This window comes from Cyprinodon tularosa, unplaced genomic scaffold, assembly GCF_016077235.1.
Source record: "Cyprinodon tularosa strain WSP-4 unplaced genomic scaffold, ASM1607723v1 ctg995, whole genome shotgun sequence".
Taxonomy (NCBI): domain Eukaryota; kingdom Metazoa; phylum Chordata; class Actinopteri; order Cyprinodontiformes; family Cyprinodontidae; genus Cyprinodon; species Cyprinodon tularosa.
The window spans coordinates 98,211-113,613 of NW_024039779.1; positions in this window are offsets into that span (position 1 = coordinate 98,211).

The following is a 15,403-nucleotide window of genomic DNA, read 5'->3' on the forward strand; positions in this document are numbered from 1 at the left end:
TGTCAGACACTGGCTGTAGTACAGTGCACAAAGAATCAGAGAATGTGTTTCCATCTGTGTTATTTCATCTGAAAATATCACAGAGAACTGCTTAATGGTTGTACGACCAAAATAGACCAGTGAAATGTTGACCCTGTTGTTTGAAAATTATTGGTCTGTCTTAAAAAAAAAAAAAAAAAAAAGCTTGCAGATATTCCTGGTGATAACCTCAAGTTCTGCCAAGAAGACAGTGTCCACAGTTCAAAGTCTTGACTGTAAACGGAAAAAAAGAGTATTTCTCAGCCAGTGGTATGTATTCTCCATTAATATTTTTTCGCTTCTATAAATATACAGTAACTGCTGTAGTTTCTATCGTATTTCCATATTTAGTTTTTAGGTTGCACCTTCTGTTAAAATGCTGTCATCTCTAGAGGGTTTGTCTGCAAACATGTCCTATTGGCAGCCAATCAAACGGATTTCTTCAGACGAAACATGGCAGGGAACCCAGCAGTCTGTCTCAGAGATCACACTGAAGGCTTGTCATTTTCAAACCCTGACTGAGTTCCTGAAAGTCCATTCAGTAGAAAGTATCCTTGTATTTTTTTGACATTTTGTTTATTTGGCAGGATCATTCATTTTGATCAGCAGTACAGACAGAGAATTAGATTACCGTGGGAGCTTAAATAACTTTCCTCAGTCCTTTTGCCAATTTTATGCTGATTTGCAACATTGTATTGTTTTTTTTGGGGGGGTTTTTTTGGTTGGTTTTACAGTATGCTGCAGTGAGTGTAATTATTTAAATTCCTTGTCATCACACCTATCTGACAGGTCTTGGTATCTGTCCTGCCAGTTATGTTTCAATTCTACAGTCTAACCTTGGCAGACTTGATGTGTTTATTAAACACACACTTAGCAGACTGCTTTCTGAAATGCCCTGTCATTCAGTCTTAATATTGCAACAGTGCAGCTTCTGTTATCAGATGGGACATCTAGTGTTTTGTCCCATGCTGCTTCAAAACATGCATACTTAAAAACGTTCTTAAAAAAATACATTTTTTATTGCACCAGCAAAATCTTGGTGTAAATCTTTTCTGGTGTTTAAGCTTTTGTATATTTCTGTAGTTGGGAAAAAAAATCATAATTGAAAAATACATATTAAAAAATTTAAATCATAGCTCTACAAATAATTGACAATTCTTTTGGCCAAGAAGAGGCCAAAGAAACAGCTATTAGTGTCTCTCATCACAACAGTTGGCACATCATCCTTAAGTGATTATTATTATTATTATTTTTTTTTTTTACAATCTTGTTTAGATCCTGCAGGGTTCTGGTTGGATTTTGATGATAAATAATTGTTATCAGGCACTATTTTAATCCTAGATGGCATAAAACAAAGACATTTTAATTTGATCTAATCTCAAACGGTATTATGTCTTTTTGTGTGCATTTAACAGTGGATAAAATACACTGCAACGTTGTGGAAAAAGGTTCAGGCCCAAATATGCCCGATGTGTATAGCTACTGTAAAGGTAAGGATGTGGAAAAGCTCTTGAAATATTTTAGCAGGGGGCTCATTTCACTTGTAAATAAAATAAACTGGATTCTCAAAATTAGGGGGATTTATAGAAGATTGCAAATAAGTTTTAGTCAAACCCTTTTTTCTAAAAGCTATACTCAGGGATAACCTGATAAAAAAAAAACTATTCTCCTCTCTTTGTCTTTCAGAAGCATTTTCTCTTTGATGCCTGAACTAGGAGGCAATGGAAAACTCTTCAGTCTTGATTAAATGTGGCTCTTTGTGGAATACCAGAGGTTGTTCAGCCAAAATGACGCTGAGGACGAGTGGGGCAGATGAAAAAAATATGAAGAGGAGAGGCGGAGAGAAGGAAAACTTAAAGGCTTACCTGAAGCTTCGGTTCAAATGAAAACACCGCGTGAGTAAGGATCTCATCATGGCCTCACTAAATCCAACTTAATTGACTACAAATCTTGGCCCAACAATCCTCGGCTTTCCATCAGTTTACCTCCTGTCTCCCTCTACTGAATTAACTTTATCTCTCTGCTGATGCACTGGTTTAAAGCCATTTATTAGATCGGAACCAAACTCACTCATGTTTGTTTTTATATTTTTCAGATTTTCTCCCCCATGATCTCCTTTATATTTTTTTCCTTTTCTTGCTGCCTTTTATCAATCTGCAAATAACTTTTACAATGCTAAGGGTTTGGGTGTGTATATTTGTGTGTGTGTGTCTGAGGGTGAGACAGAGACTTCACATTGGCCTCTGTATAAATGAGGACTGCTTGTGTTTTGATGGAGAGATTCGCTCATTAATATTCATTAAAAGAGGAAAACATCAGCAAAATACTTGACTCGGCCCTCACAGGAGTGTGTGTGTGGGAGCTTTGTGTGTGTGTTTGTGTGGGGACCATTTTTCATAAAGCATAGCACATCGCGGGGACCAAGTCTGGTCCCCATGGGTACAAATGTTGTCTTAGGGATATGCGTTCAATTTAGGACTAATGTGTAATTGAGTTTAAGTTAGGATTAGGGTTAGATATGAACCTGCAATGGTTAGGTTTGGGTTAAGGGTCACAGTTAGGCTACAGAACTCACCTTTAGATGGAAGAAGATCAAATGGGAAGTCCCCACTGAATAGTGAAACAACACGCGTATGTGTTTGGGGAGGGTTTATAGTGAAGCGGTCCATCCATCAGCCACCACTTTGCTCTTTGTGCTGTTTTGATTTGTTGATTTTTTTTCAGAGTTTTGGACAAAAGTTATTTGGTGTGAATTCTTAGTAAACTAGAGGAAAAAAACTTTTGAGGTCATCAAAGAGGTCAGTATCTGCAGCTGTCAATGGGTGAGAGGTGAGTTACACCCTGGAAAAGTCTCCAGTCTATTGCAGGGCAACACAGCGACAAACAGGACAAAAAAAAAACATTCACACACACACTCACAGCTAAGGAGAATTTAGAGGAGCCAATTAATCTAACAGTAATTTCTAGATTAATAATCGGATATCCAATGATTCCTTAAAGAAGAGGATTTTTTACTAAATTAAACCAGATGAACGTTAAATAGTTCCACTTATGGAGTTCTGGGTAAGAGCGTATTGTCAGATGAAGAAGTTTTTTATATCTTAAAGGGGTCATAGAATGATTATATAGGGTATTGCTGTTTTATGAGCCCTAATGCAAGCCTGATAAAAACCCTAGAATGAAACGACAGGTTTTCTTCCTTTTATGGTATGCTGATGAATACTTAGATGAGCTGTGCTCTGATTGGTTAGTTTACAACGAGAGAAGCTGCTGAGCAAGGACGAATCATAGCAACAAGCACCCACTCACTGAAACATTGTTGACATGGTAGGGGACCTGACGTCTTTCTTTTCCCGGGCATGTCCTACTTTAAATACCTAAAAAAATGTCCAGGGGGAATTTCAAAATCGTCTGGGATTTTGGTCGACTAGGTTGCAGCACATAGTTGAAACACACCGGGCATTTAAACGGTGCTGTCAGCTCCGGGGCTGATCCGGGAACCCCGGCAGATGGGGCAGGTATTCAGCGGGGGGGCGGTGACGGTAGCCTGGACACAGGTGGCGCCGTGCTTCCTATATTTTTTTTTTTTTTACAATTTTTGTATAATTACTGCTCTTGGTGAGTCCCTCTGTCAGCTAAAGACATGTTTTAGATTCTCCATACTCCAGTTAGCGATTAATCGATTATTGCTAGGTATAGTTGATGATTATTTCAATAATTGATTATAAATGATTAATCTGATTATTTATTTCAGTCTCAGGCAGTGGCTAAATGTAGAGTTCTCTAAAGGGGACCTTTTATGAATTATCTACATTTCTATTCTAACTGTTGCATATTTTGTACTGCCATTTGGGTCTTAAATGTTTCTAGAAACAGTTCAAGTGCTTGAAAAAATGTGTAACTGCTTTTGGCAATAGGTAAATGTTTTATTGGTACCAGATAGAGGAGCTGTTCAATCCTCACAATTGTGACTTAAAATCGCTGGGCAGTGCCCCCACCTAGCAAACTGATTCCAGCCGGCCCAGGCCCTCACCAAGCAACCCTAGTTCTGTTCCTCATCCAGCAACCCAAGCAAAATAAAACTAATATATAAATTTAATGCATTACTTTCAAAATATGAATGATGATTAACTTTATTTCACACAAAAAATAAAGAAATTACAGATCTGATATAAAAATATTGTCAAAGACATACATAATCATTATAGGTATAATGTAGTGCTTATGTCTGAAAAGGCGTATGAGGAAGTGAAACATTTAATCAAACCTCATCCCCTTTGTAGAGTCCATAACACCAGCAATATTATTAATAATATGAATAAACATGGGTACTGCAATCATTGCAGTGCAAAGAGACATTAATTTCCTTTACAGCCATAAAATCCTTTCCAAATAATCTTTCTTGATTTATTATTAGTATAATAAACAGATATATTACAGAGTTAAACAGAATAACCAGGGTTGTATTTCTATTTTTGAGAATTAAAACTGAAATTAAAATGTTTTACTCTACTCTGCTCTTTCAGAGTGTGCTCTGCAGGATTTTTAGCGTCTCATTATCAGAAATGTATTTTAATGTGCCATAATTTATTATGTTTATGATTTTAAAACATCCTAAACTATTTTATATGTTGATGAAAAAAAGTTTTCCTTTAGTATTGAACAATTGTTACCGACAATTGCCAGTATGATCAATCTTGAGTGCTTCACAAGTTTATAGTTTTACTACAGGGCACACAAATTTTTAAGAGAAGGCATAAAGAGTAGAAGTGTTTATTAATAACAAAAGATTAAAGGATATGGAGAACAGGGTGAAATGAGGTAGTGTGTAATGGAACAAACCGGCAGGTGAAAATAAATACCAACGAGTATAAATACAGCAGAGGTGTGGTAAATAACCTAAAAGGTGACTGTAATCAAGATTTTTCTAAGCAGCTTAGGTAGAGGACATAGAAGGAAACTATGGAAGACTACTGCTGCATTCCCTTGTCATCAGATCTAATAGGTTGGAGTGGCATACCTCCAATGTAAAGGCTTTTTACCACAGTTTTCTGCCTGTGGGCTCTTGTATGCTTAGCGCTAGTTGAGAGTGAATGAGGCTAAAGACACCCAACACTATTTTCTGCAAAGGGGCTTGCATAGCTTGGACTGCGATTGACCCAAATTCTATTTTTGTTGGGCTATACCATAATTCAGCAGTAATTTCATACGTCTGACAGGCTGATAGACATGGTTACAAAGTAAAATTCATCCACGTCTGGAGGAATACTAAGTAAAATATCTTAATCACTGAGGAAAGCAGTCTGGTTGTCCCTGTTTGGAATCACACAAAGTGCAGATGGGGCAGACTTGGACATACACAATCAATAAAACATTAAAATGAGCAGAATACCTTACCAATGGTAAGACAGACAGCGAGACAGACACAGCGCTCTGATGACATATGATATTAAATGAAAAAGGCTGGATTGATGAGATGATGAAAGCGTGGCTGAGGGAGGTGTAGCCTATGTGAGGAGAACAGGTGTTTTTTTTCCACGCATCACCATCGCTGCGTGCCCATCTCACAGCCGATGTGAAAAAAAAGGTGAATCAATGAACGCTGTGCTCGCCGTTATCCCGGGGGTCTGACAAAGGAACTTCAACCGCTCGACATCGGTGTGAAGCGGCCGTTCAAAGTAAGGCTGCGAGCGGCGTGGGAGCGATGGATGACAGACGGAGACCACAGTTTCAGGATAAGTGGAAGGCAGCGCCGGGCAAGTTACGCCACCGTTTGCGGATGGATTGTAGATGGACTAACGTGTCTGCTGGCTCTGTTGTACAAGCTTTTGCAAAAGCCGGCATTATTTCTGAGGAGCCGCGCTGCACGGAAAGTGACTCTGACAGCGCAGAAGGGGAAATTGGCATGTCTGATTTAGCGCAGCTGTTTTATTCAGAAACAGAGGATGATGACTTTGATGGGTTTGATTAATACTTTGTAATAAATACATGAATAAAGCACAATCATACTCAGTTTTGCTCCCGCTCTATTTTTCTACCTGAAAACTTAATTCAACAGCAGCCTCTGGGTGCGTCTCCTCCTCTTCAGCGCGGTGGCTGGCAGGTGTTTTTTCATCTAAATAATCTAAATGTTGCAGCTATATTTGCTGTGATCAGTGGGAATAAAGTAGTTTTAATATGTTTTTAAGTGAGAAAGTCCACCTGAAAACTTAATAATTGCAGTCAGTTCATCCAGATTATCTATTTCTGTCGGAGGCGCTCAGACCCCCACATACCAGCGGTGCACCGACAGTAGAAATCCTTTCGTTCACCGCGGCTGCTGGCAGGTGTTTTTCATCTAAATAATTTAAACTGCAGGCACCAGGATGCCGGTAATAAAAGCGAACATATTCTGTCGGCAGGTTTCAGGATTTTAAGTTAATTTAGGAGTGATCATAGCGCTGTGTCATCTGCGATGTGTCTGTCTCACTGCCAGCTGCCAGGTTTGATTAATACTTTGTAATAAATACATGAATAAGGCACAGTCATACTCAGTTTTGCCCCCGCTGTATTTTTAAATACGCAGTAGAGGTATTTAAAGGTAGTAGAGGACATGTACCTGTATATAAAAAACGCGCCCTATAGTCCGGTGCGCCTTATGTGTGCGTTAAATACAGAAATGGGACACATAACTGAGAGTGCGCCTTTTAGTACGGTGCGCCTTATGGTCGTGAAAATACGGTAAATGGAAACACTTTTTTTGGAATCAGCTATTATGTATTAAACTGTGACATGACGGATCAACTGTTCCTGATGTTGGTGTCTTCCTAGATGTTCCTGTTATGTGAGTATAAACAGCTGGAAGCAGCATTGCCATTACTAACTACATGACACGTGGTTAACTGATAAGAACAACTTCCCCTATAGCAATGCATTCATAAAAAACATTCCCTGCTTTTCTGATCTGTGATCAGTGCTGGATTGAGGCCTCTACTTCCTGTTTGCTACAGCCATGTGCTACAACGTAATGTGGACGATGACGAAGTATGCCTTAGCTGTGCTTGGTTAATTAGCTTCATACAAATGGAAACACTGCAAATCTGCACATCCATTATTTTCAAACTATTAAAAGTTCTCTTAAAATTCAAATTCCAGTTGAATGGAAACACGACTAATCAAGGTAGAAAAGTTTACTACTATTGATGCAATAACATCTATTGTGAATGTGATGTCATTACAACTTTCAGGGTTTTTCCTTTTAAAATGAATGTCTTTGAAGTCTGACATGTCAAGGTCCAAGGACAAACCGAATAGAATACTATAAATGATAAATTCAGAGAAGCAGATTTAACTGAAGCAAAAAACAACGGTCTTTTACAAACAGAACACCAGAAACTAGCAAGAAGCTAAACACATAGGAACTGACAACACCTAAGCAACAGCAATAAATGGTGTTAAAAACGCATTAATTAGAATATACCGAATACCCAAGAATTATCAGAAGCCTCCACTCCTCATGACAGAATGACTACATCCTATAAATCCCACATACCACCTAAATATATTTAGGCCTATATCTGAACTTCCATTTCCAAATGTTCGTAAAACTATAACATTTGAGCTGAAAGGATATTTTACATTTAATTGTTTAAAGTTAATCCCTGAGCTCTGTCTGAATTGTGCCCATCTGTCTTCCTTTCTATTACATGCTCTGTTTTAACCTAGTTTGTCTTCATTGTTATTGCCTTCTCCTCCATCATCTCTATGTGTGAGTGTTTGTAGGACGTTTAGAGGAGAACTTGAGCACAGCTGCCCAGTATGAACTGTTCAGAGGGAAGAACAAGAGATCAGCAGTGCACAGCTGTCCATACACCAGTATGATGGAGGACAGATACATTTTGAGCATACAGGTGAAAAAACTCTTGAGCAGTGTTGTTTTTTTCTGTTTAATACCAATCTGTACAGTTTAACACTCAGACTTGATTTAGGATTGGGTTAATTTTCAGTCTACAATTTTTATGTCAGTATTTTGGAAAGGAACTGAAATTGTTGCATTAGGTCTGAAGTGATGGAACCATGACCATGTGTCTGTTGGTGTATATATACAATATATATATGTATTAGTGCTGTCAAAATTATCGCGTTATTATCGCGTTAACGCAAGGCCATTTTAATGGCGATAATTTTTTTAACGTGAGATTAACGCTATGTGGTTTCATGGTACAATTTTCCAAGTACATCCCGCTGCAGCCTGCGAGAAGGCGGGGCTATTTTCCCCCAGTCTATGCATTTTCCATAGGTTTCGAGAGCGGAGCTCCTCAAGGAAAAAAGACGCTCATACACTGGGTGACGCTAGTGCCTTTTCTTTAAGCCCCACCACCAACAAACAAGTTGAGTGTCTGGTAACTAGTAGCAACCTGAAATACGCTGAGAAAACAGATTACTGAGGTGAAATGGAATCTGTAACGGCACTCTTGCTGTCTGTGTACGCCACAGGTCAGTATCGTGTGTCTGTGTGTGGGTGGGTGGGTGTGTGTGTGTTCTCATTTTTGTTAAGAGGCTGAAAAGTAACTTTCTAGAGCATAGACTACCTCCATCTAGTGATGTCGGTCTATTGATTTTGATGTATTGATTGAAAATTGTTCATTATTATCTTGGTTAATTAACATCTAATGTTAACTGTACTACATTTTATAGCAGTAGGGTAAAATGCTTGTCTTTGTTCAAAAGACTGTATTAACTGTAAAGACTGTCTTTTACATCAGCCTGTTTTCAGGGCCTTTTTTTTGGCTACATATTTGTTATTTTTTGCTACATGCCTCCCCATCTTCTTGCCATATGTTTCTATGGCATAAATCAGTGTCTGTGACCTGTTTTCATTTAAAAAAAAGAAAATTGGCACAAACCTAGCCTGCTAATGGTGAGGGTTAGGTTAAGGGTCAGGGTTAGGCCATAGAAATGAAGACATATAATGGAAGTCAATGGATAGTGTCACACAACGTGTTGGTGTGTGTGGGCATTTCAATCTGAAAAACTCACATGAAGAGAAAAGAAAATTAGAAGAAATTTATTGATATATTAATTTGTCTTTGGTGCTCAGATCTCAGCAGGAAACATAACACTTAATTTTGAAAGATATGCATGAACTGGAGTAAAGAATAGGGCTGTTTCACCCCGAGGCCTGAAACTGGTGGTGGAGTGGAGATAGATGAGGTTGATCAGTCTTTAGACTGCTGGTTGTGCTGAGCTTTATGGGGAAATCCAATGGACTGCGTGAGCTGATACTAGAGCTTCACTCAGGGACCTGGAAGATGGAAGCCCAGCTTGGATAACACCTGTCACTGATGAGCAAGCATGAAGGCACAGCGGAGAGGGAAAAACTCCCCGTTGGGAACAAACCTCTGGCAGAACTAGGCTCAACATGACTGTCTTGTGCCAGACCGGTTGAAATGAGACACGGAATGCAGTAAGAGTCCGGAAGTAATGAAACTTTGATGAAGTTTTAGCGACGATGGTGGAGGGGCTGGAGATGGGCTGAAACAGTGTTATATGAATGAAGTTAAACAGTGCAACCACCGCCTGCGCACCAGGCGACAGACAAGTTGGGGATCAGAAGCCTTTTAAGATGAACTTTGGATGCCGATTAGCTTTCATGGAGGTGAGGTTCAAAACTCATTGGCTGTGTTGCAGGTGTATGTAGGAGAGCAATCAGTGTCTTCAGTTGAACTTCCTCCTTTTGATTAGCGATGCAGCAACTGTCAGCAAGTTCTGACTTCCCCCTGTCAGACAGAAGTGATGGAGAAGCTGAAGCACACCAACCTAAGCAGACATCACACAGGGCAGCAGAACAGCATGTTGAGAGATCAGGTTGTTGCAGGATTCCTTTCTCAGTTATACAAAAATCTGTGGAAGGTCATGGGATAGAGGAAGTGTTGTTGCAAACCATGAAGTGGTAAAAGGATTTAATTTATATAGAGCTGCTATTGTCATACTGAAAACTCAGAGTGCTTTACACTATAGTCATGTTCACACAATCATTCTCTAAAATATGCACATATTCACATATCAGTACACAGATATTTAGGTACTGTGGTGTAGAATGTAAAACTTCTGGATTGTAAGAGGACAACTTTCCTATGTATCCACCTCTTAAGGTCATTGTCCTCAAACATGTTGCTCCAAAGTGTCTTTTTGATATCTGTTAGATAATGAAATGTGGTGCTCTTATGTTATATTACTTTATTTGAATACTCAACACAACTATTTAAAGGTGTAATATGAATTATTTTGCAAAACATTAGCATTTTTGAGTTAAAAATGTATAATTTATTCACTTGTGACCGGTCTGGCTTGGAAGGTTAGGATATAATGTTTTCTTGCAAATTATGTGGTTCATCCATGACTTGTAGACCCAAGAATCAATTTTTCATAGACTGCAACTAACAGTTGAAAGGTGAATTCCTTCATCTCAGTAGGGCTCAGTCAGTTAATTAGACAGGTTTAAGAATCATTCTTGACGTAGGCTGAGAAAAAAAAAACTCCAGGAAAGACCAAGAACTAACTAGAGGGACTTTATACTGTCTTCAGGTAATATTCTTGATTCCAAGAAGGAGTTGGAAAGCATCTCAGTATTCCAACAGATGAAAATACAGTGTTTAAATAAAGGTTGGGATTATCTTAGTAACTGAGTGAACATTCAAACGCATCTTATAGAGTTAATCTTATATCTAGAATAAGCCTCACAGAGACAGACCAAAGTAAATACTAAATGTTTTCAGGTTAAAATATGTGAAAAAAAATCTACTGAAAAACTAGAAATATTTGTTGTTAAACTACAAAATCCGGACTAGCAATCTTTATATCTATATATGTATATCTGGACATATTTTACACAATTATTAAAATATAAATGTGTTAGAAATAAACACCTTATTTATTTTTCATAAAAAGTCGCTTAATGGTTACATTTTGACATTTATAAAATATAAAGCATTTAGTATCTAAATACTAACATACTCAATTGTAGTGCTCACGTCACCATAATATGATTCAAAACAAGCTTTGGTTGCTGCCTAATTGAAACCATAAGATTTTAGCAGTATTGCAGATATTTTAATATAATGTATGAGTTATATTTATATCTGTTCACAATCAGTTTGTATCAGGATGTGAGAATCTAACAATGGAGTCTGAAGGTGAGAAAACGTGGTGGGTGAGATCGGCTCCAGTATCCTCCTTGTTGCCAAATCACACGTTCCTGTTCTCCTTCATCATCTTTCCTCCTTCTTTATCTACCTCCCGCTCTGTCTCCACATCCACCATTCTCCACCAACCACCAATACCTTCTGCGTCCTGACAACACTTTTACTGTCTTTTCATTTATTTCCCCTACTTTTTACAGCTCTATATTCTAGTGGACCAACTTGTCCTTTATTTTATGTCGGGGGTGTTTTCTTATCCAAACATGCCATTGTTTTTCATTAAGTGTTACACACCTTTGTGCTTCTGGTTTTGAAATGTCAGAAGCCATCCTGAAATTTTTCTTAGGTTTTGTTAAATATAATTTGCTCAGAAATTACAAGTATATGAAGACCTTAGTTCAACCCTTTTGGACATGCTCGACTGTTGGCATATGCTGTTTCTTAGAAATGCTTTTGTAAATCTTTGTTGCCTTAATGAATAACCTTGAACCTGTCAGGACTTTTAACTCAACAGAAAATAAAAAAAGAGAGATATTTTTGTTCTTAACTGTCTCTTCTCTCATTGTAATTTCTGGCTTTAAAACAGAGCAGAGTGTTTAAGATCAATTAGGCCCTGTCCACTCAAACCTGGATATTTTTTGGGTAATCAAAAATTCCCTCACAAAATAAACATGTCCATTGTTCCCATCATAAAAGGAAGAAGAGAAGAGAAACAGATTTTGAAAAAGCTTTTCATAGCAGAGAATGATAAATTAAAAACGAATCTTCATGGTTATTTTCTTAGTTAATCCACCATAGCTCTACCTCCTGACCAGCACATATAACGGCCATCACCCCAACAATGTACCCCAACAATGTAAAACCTTTATGACCTCACTATAAAGGTTTTGTGCATGCTCTAAACTCATTGGCAGCTTTTTTCCTCTGCAATGTTAAACTATGATCCTAATACACCCATGAAGCCCCCATTAAGACCATCCAGGTTTATATAGAGCTCTAGGTTGCAGCAGTTTCTCTAACCTACAGTATATGAATGAGCTCAGACAGGCTTCATTTTTTACTGCCACAATGAGTTGAATACTCCAACAGTAAATCAGTAGTGAATAAATAAATGAACTAAAACTCCGGTTTCATCAATCTGAGAACATCAGCTGCTATTCAGAATGTTTGGTCATCATCCTTTGTGTAGTTTTCTTTCTGACTCAGCTTTGCCATGTTTAAGACCATCATAGTTAAGGTTGCGATAAAATGTAAAAGTGCAACACCTTTTGCAATTTAGCAAATACAAGCAATTTTCCACCTGAAGCCTGTTTTAAGTCGGCATATAAAAACACGCCCACTCCTCTATTTGCCCAGCAGTGGTCCCCATAGGATGTACATGTAATACCTGTTCTGTGCTTCTGCAGGGCCCTGTGTTGGCTCGAAGGTTTCACGCGTTTAGACCATGTTATCAAATGCAGTCTCCTGTTTCATAGTGTGTGATAGGGTTTGAGGTTTTTAAAGTGTTATTTGGTACAGGTGAAAACAGTCCATTTGGAATTAAGCATTAATTGTGCTTTTGATTTTTGATTTTGGGTGATATTTACACAAAATGTTTTAATTTGCATTTGAGAAACTTTACAGGTTTTGAAAAATGTTAAACTCCTGCATTGCAAATTGACTGGCCACCAGTTTCTCTCCAACCTTCCTAGCAGTCTGATTAAATGGTAAATGGCCTGTCACCGTTTAGTAAGTAAGTAAATATGTCACCGTCTAAAGTCAGTGGACTCCAAAGCATTTTACACCAAATATATCAATATACCCAATCAAACAGTTACACACTAATGGTGGCAAGCTATATTGTAGCCACAGTCTTGTGGCACATTACTTGATTTTTGTCTCCTTAACTTTAATCAGCACATGGTGTTGGTTTAAAAACCTTATTGAATTGTATTAAATAAGTATTGCATACAACCTTTAAAGTTCTACAGCTTGTTTATTTTTTTCTGAATACATTTAAACAGTCTCTACACATCTGCCAAAATAATGTCCTTTTTTGCTTTAGGTCAGCACAGAAAGTCAAGCCCTGCTCAGTTCAAGGTTGAAGAGTTGGAAAGAAAAGGCAGCTCATTACAGACCCCACATCCTCCTCCTGTATTATTTTACACATATCCTACCATCTAAGGGCTTGTTGACACAAACACAGACAAAAAAAAAAAAATTCCCTGTGAAAGCGTTGACATATTGACGCAGAAGCAAGGACACAGAACACACAAGTATGGAGATATTTAAATATCTAAAAACACGCCTCTCTGTCAGGTCAAGCTTTAATGATGCAGAAGAAGGAGAAAATAAGACAGGAGTGTGAGAGAGTGTAAAATGCTGCAACAATAAATTAGATTGGGGTCATTCATTTTTATCGAGGGATGGACAGATGATGTAGAGGATGCATGCATGGAATTGCAGTTTGTTTTAAAAAAAATAAATCTACATAATTTTTGGCAGATGATTGACAGAAAAGGATGTTGAGGGAAAAGAGAGCAGTAAACGTGAATGAAGCCTGGGTCTTTAAACATTCATTCCAGCATCTATGAACAGGAAAACTGCAAATCAGAAAGAACAGTCGGGAAAGTAAAGTGTGGGCTTTAACGCTGACTTCAGTGCCCTGCATTAGACTTAGACTTAAACAACTTTTATTGCCTTTTTGTATACACAGAGTGTATACAGAATGAAATTCCATTTCATATAGATTGAAGACACTAAATGAGCAGCGACTTAGCAGTGAAATGAACATTTTCACTCCATAATGTGCAGCAGGGATCAAATGTAAACAGTGTGTGAAAAAAAAAAACATGGTACAAAAACGCATTGATATGGAAGTGTAGAGCAGTGGTTCCCAAACTTTTTGTGCCCAAGGCACACCAAAGGACAAGTAAAAATCTCAAGGTGCACTTATTGTGCTAGAGCATTTAAAACCTGTGTCATCCATCGTGTTTAGCAGAATATTTGTTATAATTATGTACTAATTCAAAATAAATTGTGACAAGACAACAATATTACTCATGAAATATTTGTTAACAAAATATTCCAAAATTTAATTTGAAACTTCATCAAAATAGGCTTCATCAAAGCAGCCACACGCCTATTTAAATCATGGCTCACAAAATTAAAAACGAAGCAAAGAAAATTCAGCAGAAATTAAGCACAAAGAACTGTCAATGCAAGGAAGCTGCACTGTCCATTGTCCTGAACTACAAATAATAAATGTAACATTTTTGTATCAGCATTGAAACGTGTGCTGTTGTAAATATTTTGTCTGCTTACAAATTAGTGAGACACGTGTGCCTGTCGGTGCGCACCGATTTTTTTTATCCTTGGTGGCACTGAGGAGAGGGCCACACGCAAGTCCTGTTCAACAGAGAGCCGTGACCTCCTGTTGTTCTTCATGTAAACCAGAGTAGAGAACGCCAGCTCACACAGGTAAGTAGTGGGGAAAAGAAGAAGTTGCTCAATTGCGTGGCGTGAGATGTTTGGGTATTCTGATGCAGAAGCCAACCAAAACTGATCCAGTGGGAGCTCACTAAATTTGAGTTTTAATGTGCGGTCCGCACCCCTCTCTTTCTTTCATTGTCAGTTTTTCTGTTGAAGATTCCTGGTTGAATGGGTCTCGGATCCAGTCGTAATCCTCAACGTCAGCAACATGTGGAAAGTAGCGCTCAAACCTCTCTTTTAAACTCTGAAGGTGTTCGGCATATAATGCGCGCTCCTTTGCTGCCTGCGGCGCAGCTGATGCCAGCGGGAACATGTCCATCGTGCCCTGTTCCAAAGCCTTGCGCCACAGGATGATAATTCCTACCTGCGCATCTCCGTGGTCAGGGAGTTCTCCTTGAGTTTTTTTTTCTTTTTAGATTATTTTAATGTAGTTTGCCTCTGTTTTGTGAAAATGAATGCAAAAAAAGTAGTGACATGACCGTATAGGCTTTTTATTTTTCTGTTATTGTATTGTAATAACCATACATGGTTGTCACAAAATTCCACGGCACACCCACACTTGACTCACGGCACACCAGTGTGCCACGGCACACCATTAGGGAACCACTGGTGTAGAGCATTTCAAGAACAATATATATATATATATATATATATATATATATATATATATATATATATATATATATATATATATATATATATATATATATATATATATATATATATATATATAT